Here is a 14,381-nt window from a genome sequence, read left to right as displayed (position 1 = left end):
GAGGCAGGAGAGAGAGTGGATTGGAAAAGGGCAGAGAGGAGAGAAGAAGAATGTATGCAGTCTTATGTGTAGTTTGTAAAAATAATTTTCCTATCCAAGTTTTAAGGTGCGCAAAAAAAGGAAGTTACAGAATAGGCCTTGAACACTTTTGATTGTTTCACCTACCTGGAAATAAACAGTTTACAGGTGGGGGGGGGGGGGCAATGTAATCGGCTTTCCCCTCAGCAACCACATTCCCGGAACTCGATTCCAAGGCGAATATAATTCCCAGTCACGCGCAGTGGCGGGGCTAATAAGGGCTATTTATAGTCTCTAAGTCTTTGCATTTTTACATTTTGACCAAATTTTAAAATCTTTTCTCCATATTCTCATAATAAGGGCTTGTTCAAAATTCGATGACAAAAGCTAAAATTGTTATAAAAAAAAGTTATGGCCTGGACAGACAGACAAACGTGTGCACGCACAGATAGACACACACATACACACACACATATATACACACATATATACACACATATACACACACACACACACACACACACACACACACACACACACACACACACACACACACACACATAGTAGCGATTACATAACCCTGTTTTTTGCTGTGGGATGGAGGGGTAGGGGGGGGGGGGGGGCTAAAAAGCTCAGGAAACTTTCACTCCATCAATGTGGTGCTCAACTCGTTATGTGTCATCTGTTTTGGTGATCTAAGACTCATGAAGGAGTTTATACAGATACAGGGCAATTCATTGGTTGAAACACCAGCACAGTCATCTGCGGAGCCTTCCAATCACCCCTTTTAGGATGAGCACTCCTGAAATAACGAAGATGACCTCAGGAAAAAATCTTCACCTTGTTGCAGAATCTCTCTGTCTGGAACAATAATCTGAAACTATACAATACTCGAAACTATACTCTGAGGTTTCTGGACTTCAGACCAAACCTCGTTGGGTTAAACCGGTTTAATGAGCGCTCAACCGTCCCCTTCCCTCAGAGCATATTTCTGGTGTGGGCAGTAATTCCATTTGTCTGAAGGCCTTTGAGCTTCTGCATAGCCAGATGACATAGCTCGCTATAAGAGCCGTTTTGGATTCAGTGGCCATAATAATCTTCCCCTTTCCTTTTGGAATGCCGAAAAGGGCAAGGCATTTGCTGAAAGATGTATTATAAAATCCTCTACTACCTATTTCTACTGGAAAGTAGTTTACAGACCATCCTCAATGTTCACAATCAGCTACCAGGTCTTCGTATTTGCCTTTCTTTCTGGCATATGCATTGGACAGGTTCTCCTCCATTGGGACTGTCAATTGAATACTGGGGACATTCTTAGTTACTGCCGAATAGATGGTGATATCAGGCCATTTGGCGTTTCCGTAATTTGTGGAGGGAACACTATTGGCTTATGGTCTTCATCCATCAGAAGCATCCAATCATTCGCCTTCTGTGTGATGTCCTGTGTTTCTCCCTGTGGAAGTGGCAGGGCTGGGTTCCTATAGGATGTAACATCTGCTGTACGGAATGCAATGGTGGGAATGGAATTTGGCTTTGATACAAAACTGGTCTTCTTATTTGCATCTTTGATATAAGGAGCCAGGCCTGATGCAATCGCTCTTAGGGTTTGGTCATGGCGCCAGTTGTATCTTCCATTTTGGAGAGAGTAGCTGCACCCATTTGAGATGTGGAGCAATCAGTGTTTAGTGGTGATGATGGCACAGTTGACACAGTCCAAGGTTGGTTTTGCCCCACAATCTTAGGTTGGCGAGGGAAGGGAGTTGGTCGTGGATTGCGTCGATGTGGAATGACAACAGTTCCGGTGTCCATACATAGAGGAGTTTCTTCCATGATGTATCGGTCTGTATGGCAGACTCCCATCTCAACCACTGTCCTTGTTTAGCACATCCAAACAGGTAGACCAACATGTCTTCCTCGTCGATATCCTTTACCAAATTAGTAAGGCATTTCTTGTGTTCTCTTCTGGTCATATCTCTTATCAGCTATTACTTTTTCCTGTAGCCGAAGCCTGTTCGGTCGGTTTGACCTCTGCACATCTCATTCAGGATAAGGTGTCGCTCCTTCCGTTCTATATCTGCCAATAACCACAGGAGATACCACTGTACTTTTACATGAATTACAAGGACATTTGGACACAATGGACAAATCAACAAGGGATATGGGATTTCGAACAACACCATACGCTATGGGCCCAGATGGCAGTATCATACTCATGTTGTCACTGCAGGACCTTAATATACATTCTGGGATGGATAGAGACCAGCAGGGAACCATATTAAAACAGAAATGTAACAAATGTAGTAACAATGTATGACAAAATCCGGTAATGGGCCGATTGGGAAACACATTTAAAGCACTCTTAAAAGTTGAACAGTGCGATTGGGAAACACACTTAATGTGCTATTAAAAGATTAACTCAACAACTCTCATCCATGAGAGCCTCCCCACGGTTATATCGGAACCATACGTCATATCAGATTTGTCACACGGTCACAGATTGTTTAACCCGAATATGGAGCCATTCAAAAATTTTGTAACACTATTTTTTAGGGAGGTCTGGACCGACGGGCTGATTAAACCTTACTAATAATTTCGATTCGATATATGATTAGATTTTTTGGGGTCCCTCATCGTGAGTAACACTCAACCCAAGCAAAGCCAATGGAAATCTGACGCAAAAAAGTGTATAATCAGCAGATCCTAGTATAGGTCGTAGTATAATCATACTTCTTCAGTAGTAGATTGTAAACAGCAACCGCTCAGGGTAGTACTACCATCCTGACTTAGGAGCGTTAAAGTGGTGCCCGGAACCATCTTACACTCTCCGTGTCAGGATTGCTGGTCTTACTTTCTGTCTCACTCAAACTATAGCTTCCGGGCAAGCTTCAATCTCTCTTTCTCACAAACAAATGTCATACACTTTTCATCATACACTTTTCTCCTCTTTTATTTAAGGCCTGGCCTCGATGAGGATGATATCGTCTGTGCCTGGAGCCTCCAACATAAAAAATAAATAAAAAAGATCGGCCTACAGGCCAGATGTCTTAGGCCCACCAGAAAACCAAGATGACGGCCATATTATTCCATCTGGGTGCTATGGTGGGTGTAGTAAAAGTGACAAATGTGGGTGGGGGTCCAACAGCTGTCTAACCAATGGGTGCACATCTTTAAAAAGCGACCCCCTAAAGGACACCAACAATTAACCACACAGAGATCTTGCAGACCTGCAACACCTCGCAGGTAAAAAGGTCAACCGCATACTTGACATGAATGAGAGTTTTGAATTTAAACTGGGTGTTGAAACACATTTTTAATCTTTCAAGGTCACTGGAGGGTGGGGAGGGGACACACACACACACACACACACACACACACACACACACACACACACACACACACACACACACACACACACACACATATATATATATCCTTATATCTATATCTTTCCCAGTTATCATAAACCCAGAGGTTAAACCATAAGGGTAACTTATCAATTGACCAGGTTGAGAAAGCAGTACAAGTAGAGAACTGTATGTAATTTACGTGAAAGTATTAAAAAGCAAGAATGTTTTAACAAGTGGATTCAAACCATTCTTTGTAAGTTAAGATGAGCCCAGGTGAACTGCTACTCCACTTAAATACTGTTACGGATTCGTCACTTCTGTCATTGTGGTTTTCATCCACTGTAAGCATTTTTGGTTCCATGTACTATTATTGTTATCGTTTAAGTGAAATGGAGATAACTGTTTTCAAAAGGTAAAAAATTAGTGTTTTAAAAGAAACCGGAAACCGGATCGGGAGAAACTGGAAGAAGAAGAGGAGGAGGAAAAAAAAAAGGCGGGGCAAGGGAGGTCGGGAAGAAAAGCCGAGCTGCTTTGATGTCTCAGGGAGACACTGGCAAACTGGGGTCACGAGCGAACTTTGGGTTTCCTGGGAAAGGGATTCCTGTGACAGAGTGGTTATCGCTGTGACAGATAAACCTGCGTGTCGGGTTTTGCGGTTGATTCCGAAGAGAATCGTTGGAGAGCAGGTACACCTCCAGTATGGGCCCGCCCGCCATTTCGCCTCGCTCCCGCCATTTCGCATCACTCCAGCTTTTTCACCTCGCTCCAGCCATTTCACCGCACCCAGCCATTAGCCTGGTTTGCGAGTGTAACGTGGATTTCGATTGGGAATTTGTGGTTCTCCGTTTGGGAGCCGCTGAACGTTCATACCCGAAGGTGTGATTTCCCAGTCGCCTTTTGGGTGCACCTTAGCACCTCTTTGGCAGCGTTGACTGTCAGCCGAATTGGATTCTGGTCTCGATTCGACATTTTTCTTGCGATCACCGGAGCGTGGATCGACTTTGGCTTGGTGCCGAGACAGTGCCTTTGGGAATGTTCTTTTCGCTCACTTGGAGCACAGTGAGTTATTGAATAAGAAACTGATGGTACCATCATAGGAATTATATGGTATTTTTGTGGTGCAATTGAAACATATTGTACTTGTGCTGTTATACTTGTGTGACCTTAATACAATACTTGTTTTTGGTAACAATTGGTTGGTGTGGTTTCACCATTGGTCATTGACACACATTATAACACATCTTTCTGCCGTGACTCCTTTCGGGGCTCGGAGGTACACCGTGACCAGGGTTTGGGGAGGAGCACGTAACAATACCTTGTCACTGGATCATTCAGATTGCCACCTGCACCTTCTACTCGGCCAATAAGGGCCATTCGTAGCACGCGTATACCAGTAAGCCAAATTAAACACGTAGGGACACATAATTATCCGAATTGTACGTCACAGTTGGCAAGACAAGTCATTTCATGACATATAATGATTGTGCACATCAGGAATTTGTCTAGTGCTCATCATCAACGCCTGGAGGTGTTTGGAGTTCAGTGTTGACTATCGAAGTCAGACACTGCCCTCAAACTGTCAGAGTTGCTAAGCTTGGGAAAGACTGCCCTCTATGCTTAAGATGTGGACAATGGAGCAAACAAAAAAAGCAAACAACAAACAACAGTGCGGATTGTTAAATGGAATTTGTGTGCTTGACAATCCACAGGTTACATTGAAACAACTGAATTTTTTTTCATGGATGCCAAACTTTATAGAAAAAAACATTATGGGTACTTAGTTGATGGCAATACTGTTTCCCCTATTTTATTACCCTTGTTGGTACCCCTTGGTCGGTGAAATAAATGAATGCAAGCAGGACGTTACAGTTGTCATGGAAAGTATGAACGCAGGCACCAGTAGGCCTATGTCTTAAGTTCCTTTACTGGCTGTACTCTGTATGGAAACTGTGCATGTGGCCTATGAGTTTTTCTGTTTCAATGCCAATGTGCCTGAGAGGCCATATTGGCAGTTATTAGTTGAAAAATTCCTTTGGTAAATGCAACACATTGTGCCATTCTTCTTCTTCCTCTTCTTCTTCCTGTTCATCTTATTTTTCTTATTATCTACTAGCAGGAGTACCCGGTGTTGTGGGGGGGAGGGGCAGGGTGGAAGGGAGGGGAGTGAGGGGTGAGGAAGGGAGTCGGGGGGAGTGGAAGGGGGAGGGGAGGGAGAGATGAGGGGAGAGGGAGGGGAAAGATATGCTACATACCGGTATACGTCTTTGGGGGGGGGGGGGGTGGAGTGAGCGGGGGAGATGGTGGCTTTGACAGGGCCCCTCCGTTTTGCGGAAGGGGGAGAAGAGAAGTATTCCAATTTACCTGTGCAAAGAGTGCTTTAACCTCAGTCTTGCCCAGGTAAAAAAAGAAATTGTAATACCCTCTGCCACCATCACCAGGTGGCACTACACGGTACATATTTAAGAGAATTTATGCCCCTCCCCCGGTCCCCCCCACACCTCCGCATGAAGCCGCGGCCACATAGTCTATGTTACCCCCCAGACAAAGGTGTATTTGTATTTGTACCCCGAGTAAAGTATTTAAGTGTTTATAGCTGGAATACCCGGCGTTGCTCAAGCGAAAAACAAACATTAACATATTTGAAATGAGGGCAAATATATTGGAAAAGCAATTACATCCAAATCAGAATCCATCACAAATGTCAAATCATCATTTTACCTTTTCGTTGAATATATGTTGGTGAATGTGCCATTGATCATGTTTCTGAGTTACGTTTGATGACGTTCAGGAAGAAGAAGAAGAAGAAGTCTTACCACCAGCTTCGACCACTTTCGGAATTGTTTTTTTATTTGTGTTCAAATGTCTGGTGATTGTTTTGTATTTATTTATGCGAATGTGTACTTGTATATAACTGTCATTAATCAAAAAGACTTAAGCACTATAGAGCCACTATAGAATGTATTTTTTTTTTTTTTTTTTTTTTTTTTTTGCCTAAAACACTCATCCACTCACTGATGAACCTCTGAAAGTTTGACGAAGATCCGTTCAGCCATCTCTGAGAAAAATGGCGACACAGACACACAGACCAACGGCTCTCTTATATCGTAGATCTTACTAGCAAATAAGCCGTTCTGATGGACAGGTTAATTACCCCACTTCCATGACGTCTATGGCTTTTGATGCAGAGAATTGGCGAATGTTATGACTTGTAATACGCCCTCACACCAGGCATGGAGCAAGGCCATACTTAAGAACACTGTGATATAATATGAGTTCCCTTCCAAGGAACTTCAACGCATGAGGATGCCGTTAATAGAGGTCCAATCATACAATATCCTTTTAGTTTTTTTTAACGTTAAACTCTCCAGTCATGGACCGTCTAGTCCTCATCAAGGCCAGGCCTTAAATGACACCTAAATAACTAAATAAATAGAGAAGTGAAGAGAAAGAAAAAGAATCAAAGCGTTTTTGAGGAACTGTGAATGAAATCCAACCTTTTGAAAATGGACAGATCATAACTGTTAGGAAAGACATGAGAAGGTAAAGAATTCCAGAGGTTAGCGGTGAAGGTTAAAGGAACAGACATCATGACGACCCACCCTTGAGTTGCCAACGGCCGCACAATGCTCACGTGATTGTGGTCGAGCTAATGGCAAAGGTGCACGAGCATACAGATCTTGGGAGCAAAATCCGAAGTAACAGCGATAGAATATTGACAAGTCAGATTGCTTTGGATTCAATTCTGTCCGGTAAGTATGTGGAGCTAGAACCTCCCCAGATGTGGGAGCAGTGCTCTATACAAGGACGAATCAATCCTTTATAATCGGAGCAGCAGTTCAGATGAGACGGATCTTTGACATCTCAAGAGCTCCCAGTTCATGATACGCAGATGGAGCTATTTGTACAACATAAGGTTTCCTAGATTTGATATAACAATGACACCAAGTGTGTTTACTCTATTGAATGGTAAAATTGTAGAGCCTCCAAAAGGGGTGAAAATGTTGAGAGTTGAGATGTTGAGAAAAGAGAAATAGGAAAAAAAGAAAATGTTTTCCTCTTTCTGTCAAGGCTGGAGTGCCCCAATGCAGTGTTCTAGGCCCCCATCCTATTCCCAAGCTTCATCAATAATCTCTCCGACTTTCTGGAAAAGCCTCATCCCTTTGCTGATGAACCCACCCTCTGCCGTGACATCCTTCATCCTTCAGATAGGCAGGCTACAGCCTCTTCCCGCTCTTCAGACCTTTATGACAAAATCTCAAACTGGTCAAACACTTGGAACATGTCTTTCAACACTGAGAAGTCCCACACATTCACTCTGTCTCTCCGAAAGGACTATACCACAATCCCTCCCATCTACTTCCTCAACAACCCTCTTAAAGAAATTCAGTTACTCCAACTCCTGGATCTCACTCTCAGCCATGATCTCTCTTGGGCAAACCACATTTCAAAGTTGTCCTCCAAAGCCAGTCATGGGTTGGGCATCCTCCGTCATACAAATTCCTTCCTTGGCACACCTGAACTCCTGTCCACCGACAAGGCTTTCATCTGCAGCTTGATGGAATACTGCTCCTCCTCTCTGGGCTGGCTCCCCTGCCTCCCACCTTGCTCAGTTTGACGTCGTGGAAACCAAGGCCTTCAAGATTATTGGAATCTCCTGTGAAGAAGCTGAGTCTTTGATGAGTCGTTGTTTTTACATTTTTGGCCTGTTTTCTCCAAACATAAATTATCTTATAGGACGATATGAGAGGTTATTCTTCTTCTTCATGTGTATGCAGCTCAAGGCTGTGGGGCTTTGCCTTCTCATAAACAGTCCACGCTGATCAATTATTCCTTTAGAACCCGTTGATGTGCCAACGCTAAAACTCGACTAGACCATAATCTCCCTGCCAACACACCACGCGGGTCCTTCAACACTTTCCTTTCATCAACAATTTATCTGCTTTCTAAAAAAATAGTCATTATTCATCGTAGTTTTATCTGCATTGGTCAAACAGCACAAAGAGTAAATCTACAAACACGAGTCGATCAGAAAGTCACCACAAAATAGCAAAAAGGTGAACAATGCGTGGGATTCAATAAGTTGTTGACAGATGTGGGATTCTCCCAGAGTTGAGAATTTCCAGGATTTTTCTACTTGGCAGAGGGATTAGCATCGTCGATTCCTGCCAGATACAAAATCCAGAAGCCGGGGCATTCCCACGCAATTGAAGCTGCGAAAAACACTGTTTATGCGCGTGACGTCAAAGGAGGGAACACTGCTCATCAACTACGTGTTGGCAACACGCAAGGATGAAACATCAGGCGAGCAGTCGCCACAGAGGGGAAAATACACAAGTGTTTGGAATAAATACAAAATTCCCTTTTTTTGGCTGTGACACACAGGAGGTAATGACATCTCACCAAACTTTCCTTGTGCCGAGACACACAGGTGCCGAATTCCAGCACGCAAACCTTTCCTTCTCAGCAGGCTGTGGTATGTTCCTGCATCATATAAAGTCCTTTGCCCCTATATATAAATCGATTATTTTTCCTCGACCAAATGCAAGAATTTTTTCAATAAGGCTTTATTAAATACCTCTGATGTGTGTGCAATATTTTTTCACAAAAATACATAAATAAAAAATAATAAAATAAAAAGGCAATACATAAGTGCATTGCGCAACATAATTAATTCTGAACGTTTTGACATTCTTGGCCCAACTACGGACTTAAACATCATGATCCGAACAATCCAGACCCTCTGTCTCTACGACTCTTGTACACATGGTGAAGATGTCATGTTAGCTGGCAACAGTCGATGAGATACTTTTACTCACTTACCCATTCTGTACCTATGCTCTTTTCTACCTCCATCGACCCGAACTAACACACTCTCTTACCTGCAGGTTACTGTGCTTCCTCCCCTCCCATCCACCCTTTTGTCCTGTTCCATATACTTCACACAAATATCAAAACTGATTGCTCCACCTAAGATGGCCCACATCCATATTTGGGCATCAGGACTGTATTTGAGAGCATCAAGGATGATGAGGTCCAACTGAAATCAAACTACGACACATGTTGGCTAAATTCACAACCGATAAATCATTGTACAGCGGTCGTTTCCACGCAATCACATGTGGGGTTTAACCTGAATACCAGATGCTGTTTGTCCCGTGCTGTGATAACATCAAACATGATCTAATGAGAGACAAATGGTAAGAAGCCTTTTGTAATTTGTAGATGGAGCGATCAGAGGAATAAAATGTATACATTGTGTCATAATGTCTAGATGGTGTATGAGGTCCACCATGAGATGATAACTCACAAATTGCTATAAAAGCTCCACCATGGGGCGATGCCATACACATTGGTATAAAAGGTCCACCATGAGGCTACGTCATCCACATTGGTATAAAAGGTCCACCATGACGTTATGTCATACACATTGGTATAAAAGGTCCACCATGAGGTTATGTCATACACATTCGTATAAAAGATCCACCATGAGGTTATGTCATACACATTGGTATAAAATATCCACCATGAGGCTACGTCATCCACATTGGTACAAAAGGTCCACCATGAGACGTCCTCACAGATTGGTATAAAAGGTCCACCATGAGGCTACGCCATACACATTAGTACAAAAGGTCCACCATGAGGCTATGCCAGTATGCCATACACATTGGTATAAAAGGTCCACCATGAGGCTATGCCATACACATTGGTACAAAAGGTCCACCATGAGGTTATGTCATACACATTGGTATAAAAGGTCCACCATGAGGTTATGTCATAAACATTGGTATAAAAGGTCCACCATGTGGTTATGTCATACACATCGGTATAAAATATTCACCATGAGGCTATGTCAAGTATGTCATCCACATCGGTATAAAATGTCCACCATGAGGCTATGCCACACACATTGGTATAAAGGTCCACCATGAGGCTACATCACACATTGGTATAAAAGGTCCACCATGAGGCTACATCACACATTGGTATAAAAGGTCCACCATGAGGCTACATCACACATTGGTATAAAAGGTCCACCATGAGGCTACATCACACATTGGTATAAAAGGTCCACCATGAGGCTATGCCATACACATTGGTATAAAAGGTCCACCATGAGGCTATGCCACACACATTGGTATAAAAGGTCCACCATGAGGCTACATCACACATTGGTATAAAAGGTCCACCATGAGGCTTTGCCATACACATTGGTATAAAAGGTCCACCATGAGGCTACGTCATCCACATCGGTATAAAAGGTCCACCATGAGGCTATGCCACACACATTGGTATAAAAGGTCCACCATGAGGCCACATCACACATTGGTATATAAGGTCCACCATGAGGCCACATCACACATTGGTATAAAAGGTCCACCATGAGGCTACATCACACATTGGTATAAAAGGTCCACCATGAGGCTACATCACACATTGGTATAAAAGGTCCACCATGAGGCTTTGCCATACACATTGGTATAAAAGGTCCACCATGAGGCCACATCACACATTGGTATATAAGGTCCACCATGAGGCCACATCACACATTGGTATAAAAGGTCCACCATGAGGCTACATCACACATTGGTATAAAAGGTCCACCATGAGGCTACATCACACATTGGTATAAAAGGTCCACCATGAGGCTTTGCCATACACATTGGTATAAAAGGTCCACCATGAGGCTACGTCATCCACATCGGTATAAAAGGTCCACCATGAGGCTATGCCACACACATTGGTATATAAGGTCCACCATGAGGCCACATCACACATTGGTATAAAAGGTCCACCATGAGGCTATGCCACACACATTGATATAAAGGTCCACCACCAGCTATAAAATACAAGGTCTCTTACAGATTGTGCTGTGGTTGCCAACCTATGGTTCCTTGTTCGTGCTCTTATCTTTCTAAATTATGAACATCAAAGAAGGTCGCAGCACGTATATTTTGAGAGCCTTTAATCATCCATCTCAGGTAGGCCTATTCTGTGCATTCAAATCTCGTGAGACCTTCCCCCGATGTTCGACACAATTGACCTGCTATAATAACAGTTCACATTTATATCAGAGATCACTTACGATAGCTGGCGACCTTTGTAATGCACATGGAATCTCAACTACCCCAAAATGACGATATATAATATTTATTTGTCCTTGAACAGTGTCCACCTTGATAATGAACAGGTGAAGCCCCGATAGCACCTGCCATGAAGTTTAAAATTCGTTTTCCTGCAGAATTTCCAGAGGAATGGGCCTTCTTAATCATCACTTAAATCAGTGAACCTGACAATGGATTACATAACATGGAACTTGTTGTACAAGCTGTGATCGATAAACAAGGAAATTGATCTGGCTTGCACAGGTCACATGACAGGTTATTTCATTAACGTTGGGTTAGTTCATCAATATTGGGCTATTTCACACATTGGTAAGAAGGCTTTTGTAATTTGTAGATGGAGAGATCAGAGGAATAAAAGGTCCACCATGAGGTCCACCTGACTCGTGTTTGCTCAGATTAAATTTCAATCTGGAGTACATCAAACACATGAAGTTACCTTCCCCTGTTGGTTGTTGAAGTTCCAGGCCCCAAGAAGCGCAAAGCCTATAGATGAAGAGCAAAACCTATAGATGAGGCGCAAAGCCTATAGATGAGGCGCAGAGCCTATAGATGAGGCGCGAAGCCTATAGATGAGGAGCAAAGCCTATAGATGAGGCGCAAAGCCTATAGATGAGGAGCAAAGCCTGTAGATGAGGCGCAAAGCCTATAGATGAGGAGCAAAGCCTATAGATTAGGCACAAAGCCTATAGATGAGGAGCAAAGCCTATAGATGAGGCGCAAAGCCTATAGATGAGGAGAAAAGCCTATAGATGAGGAGCAAAGCCTATAGATGAGGAGCAAAGCCTATAGATTAGGCACAAAGCCTATAGATGAAGAGCAAAACCTATAGATGAGGCGCAAAGCCTATAGATGAGGCGCAGAGCCTATAGATGAGGCGCGAAGCCTATAGATGAGGAGCAAAGCCTATAGATGAGGCGCAAAGCCTATAGATGAGGAGCAAAGCCTGTAGATGAGGCGCAAAGCCTATAGATGAGGAGCAAAGCCTATAGATTAGGCACAAAGCCTATAGATGAGGAGCAAAGCCTATAGATGAGGCGCAAAGCCTATAGATGAGGAGAAAAGCCTATAGATGAGGAGCAAAGCCTATAGATGAGGGGCAAAGCCTATAGATGAGGCGCAAAGTCTATAGATGAGGAGCAAAGCCTATAGATGAGGCGCAAAGCCTATAGATGAGGCGCAAAGCCTGTAGATGAGGCGCAAAGCCTATAGATGATCGCGCAAAGCCTATAGATGAGGAGCAAAGCCTATAGATGAGGCGCAAAGCCTATAGATGAGGAGCAAAGCCTATAGATGAGGCGCAAAGCCTATAGATGAGGAGCAAAGCCTGTAGATGAGGCGCAAAGCCTATAGATGAGGAGCAAAGCCTATAGATTAGGCACAAAGCCTATAGATGAGGAGCAAAGCCTATAGATGAGGCGCAAAGCCTATAGATGAGGAGAAAAGCCTATAGATGAGGAGCAAAGCCTATAGATGAGGGGCAAAGCCTATAGATGAGGCGCAAAGTCTATAGATGAGGAGCAAAGCCTATAGATGAGGCGCAAAGCCTATAGATGAGGCGCAAAGCCTGTAGATGAGGCGCAAAGCCTATAGATGATCGCGCAAAGCCTATAGATGAGGAGCAAAGCCTATAGATGAGGCGCAAAGCCTATAGATGAGGAGCAAAGCCTATAGATGAGGCGCAAAGCCTATAGATGAGGAGCAAAGCCTATAGATGAGGAGCAAAGCCTATATATATGAGGTTCTTGGAAGACATTTACGTAATTATAGTTCCAGGAGAAACAGCACACTGACGCTTTCTTTTACAGAGACACAATTGGCATCAAAAGTTTGCCTTGGAGAGTCGGTTGGTCTGTCTATTGGTTGGTTGGTGTGTTGGGTGCTTTTGCTTGCTTCGTTGCTTTGATTGGTTGCTTTGTTCGTTGGTGGGTTGGTTGCTTGCTTTGTTCATTGGTTGGTCACTTGGTGGTTAGTTGGTCACTTGGTGGATTGGTTGGTTGGTTGCTTTGTTCCTTGGTTAGTTGGTTGGTCACTTGGTGATTGGTTGGTCACTTGGTGATTGGTTGGTCACTTGATGGTTGGTTGGTTACTTGGTGGGTTGGTTGCTTGCTTTGTTCATTGGTTGGCCACTTGGTGGTTAGTTGGTCACTTGGTGGATTGGTTGGTTGGTTGCTTTGTTCCTTGGTTAGTTGGTTGGTCACTTGGTGATTGGTTGGTCACTTGGTGATTGTTTGGTCACTTGGTGGTTGGTTGGTCACTTGATGGTTGGTTGGTTACTTGGTGGTTGGTTGGTCACTTGATGGTTGGTTGGTCCATTGGTGGGTTGGTTGGTTGGTTGCTTTGCTCATTGGTTGGTCACTTGGTGGTTGGTTGGTTGATCACTTGGTGGTTGGTTGGTCACTTGGTGGTTGGTTGGTTGGTTGCTTTGTTCATTGGTTGGTCATTTGGTGGTTGGTTGGTCACTTGGTGGTTGGTTGGTTGATCACTTGGTGGTTGGTTGGTCACTTGGTGGGTTGGTTGGTCGCTTGGTGGGTTGGTTGGTTGCTTGGTGGGTTGGTTGGTTGGTTGCTTTGTTCATTGGTTGGTCACTTGGTGGTTGGTTGGTTGGTCACTTGGTGGTTGGTTGGTCACTTGGTGGTCAGTTGGTCACTAGGTGGTCACTTGGTGGTTGGTTGGTTGGTTGGTCACTTGGTGATTGGTTGGTCACTTGGTTGGTTGGTCACTTGGTGGGTTGGTTGGTTGGTTGCTTTGTTCATTGGTTGGTTGGTTGGTCACTTGGTGATTGGTTGGTCACTTGGTGGTTGGTTGGTCAATAGGTGGTCACTTGGTGGTTGGTTGGTCACTAGGTGGTCACTTGGTGGTTGGTTGGTCACTAGGTGGTCACTTGGTGGTT

At 43.8% G+C, this 14,381-nt stretch overlaps 1 protein-coding gene across 2 annotated transcripts in view; it reads right to left on the bottom strand.

Annotated features, from left to right (window-relative positions):
* The window catches only part of PLEC (plectin), a 210,202-nt gene that overhangs the window by 172,669 nt on the left and 23,152 nt on the right, over positions 1-14,381 (bottom strand). The gene's annotated exons all lie outside the window — the stretch shown is intronic.

This window comes from Myxine glutinosa, chromosome 8 (assembly GCF_964187855.1).
Source record: "Myxine glutinosa chromosome 8, kmMyxGlut1.1, whole genome shotgun sequence".
NCBI classification, from domain to species: Eukaryota; Metazoa; Chordata; class Myxini; order Myxiniformes; family Myxinidae; genus Myxine; species Myxine glutinosa.
The sequence above is the reverse complement of the archived record's forward strand: the minus strand, read 5'-3'. Positions and strand labels throughout refer to the sequence as shown.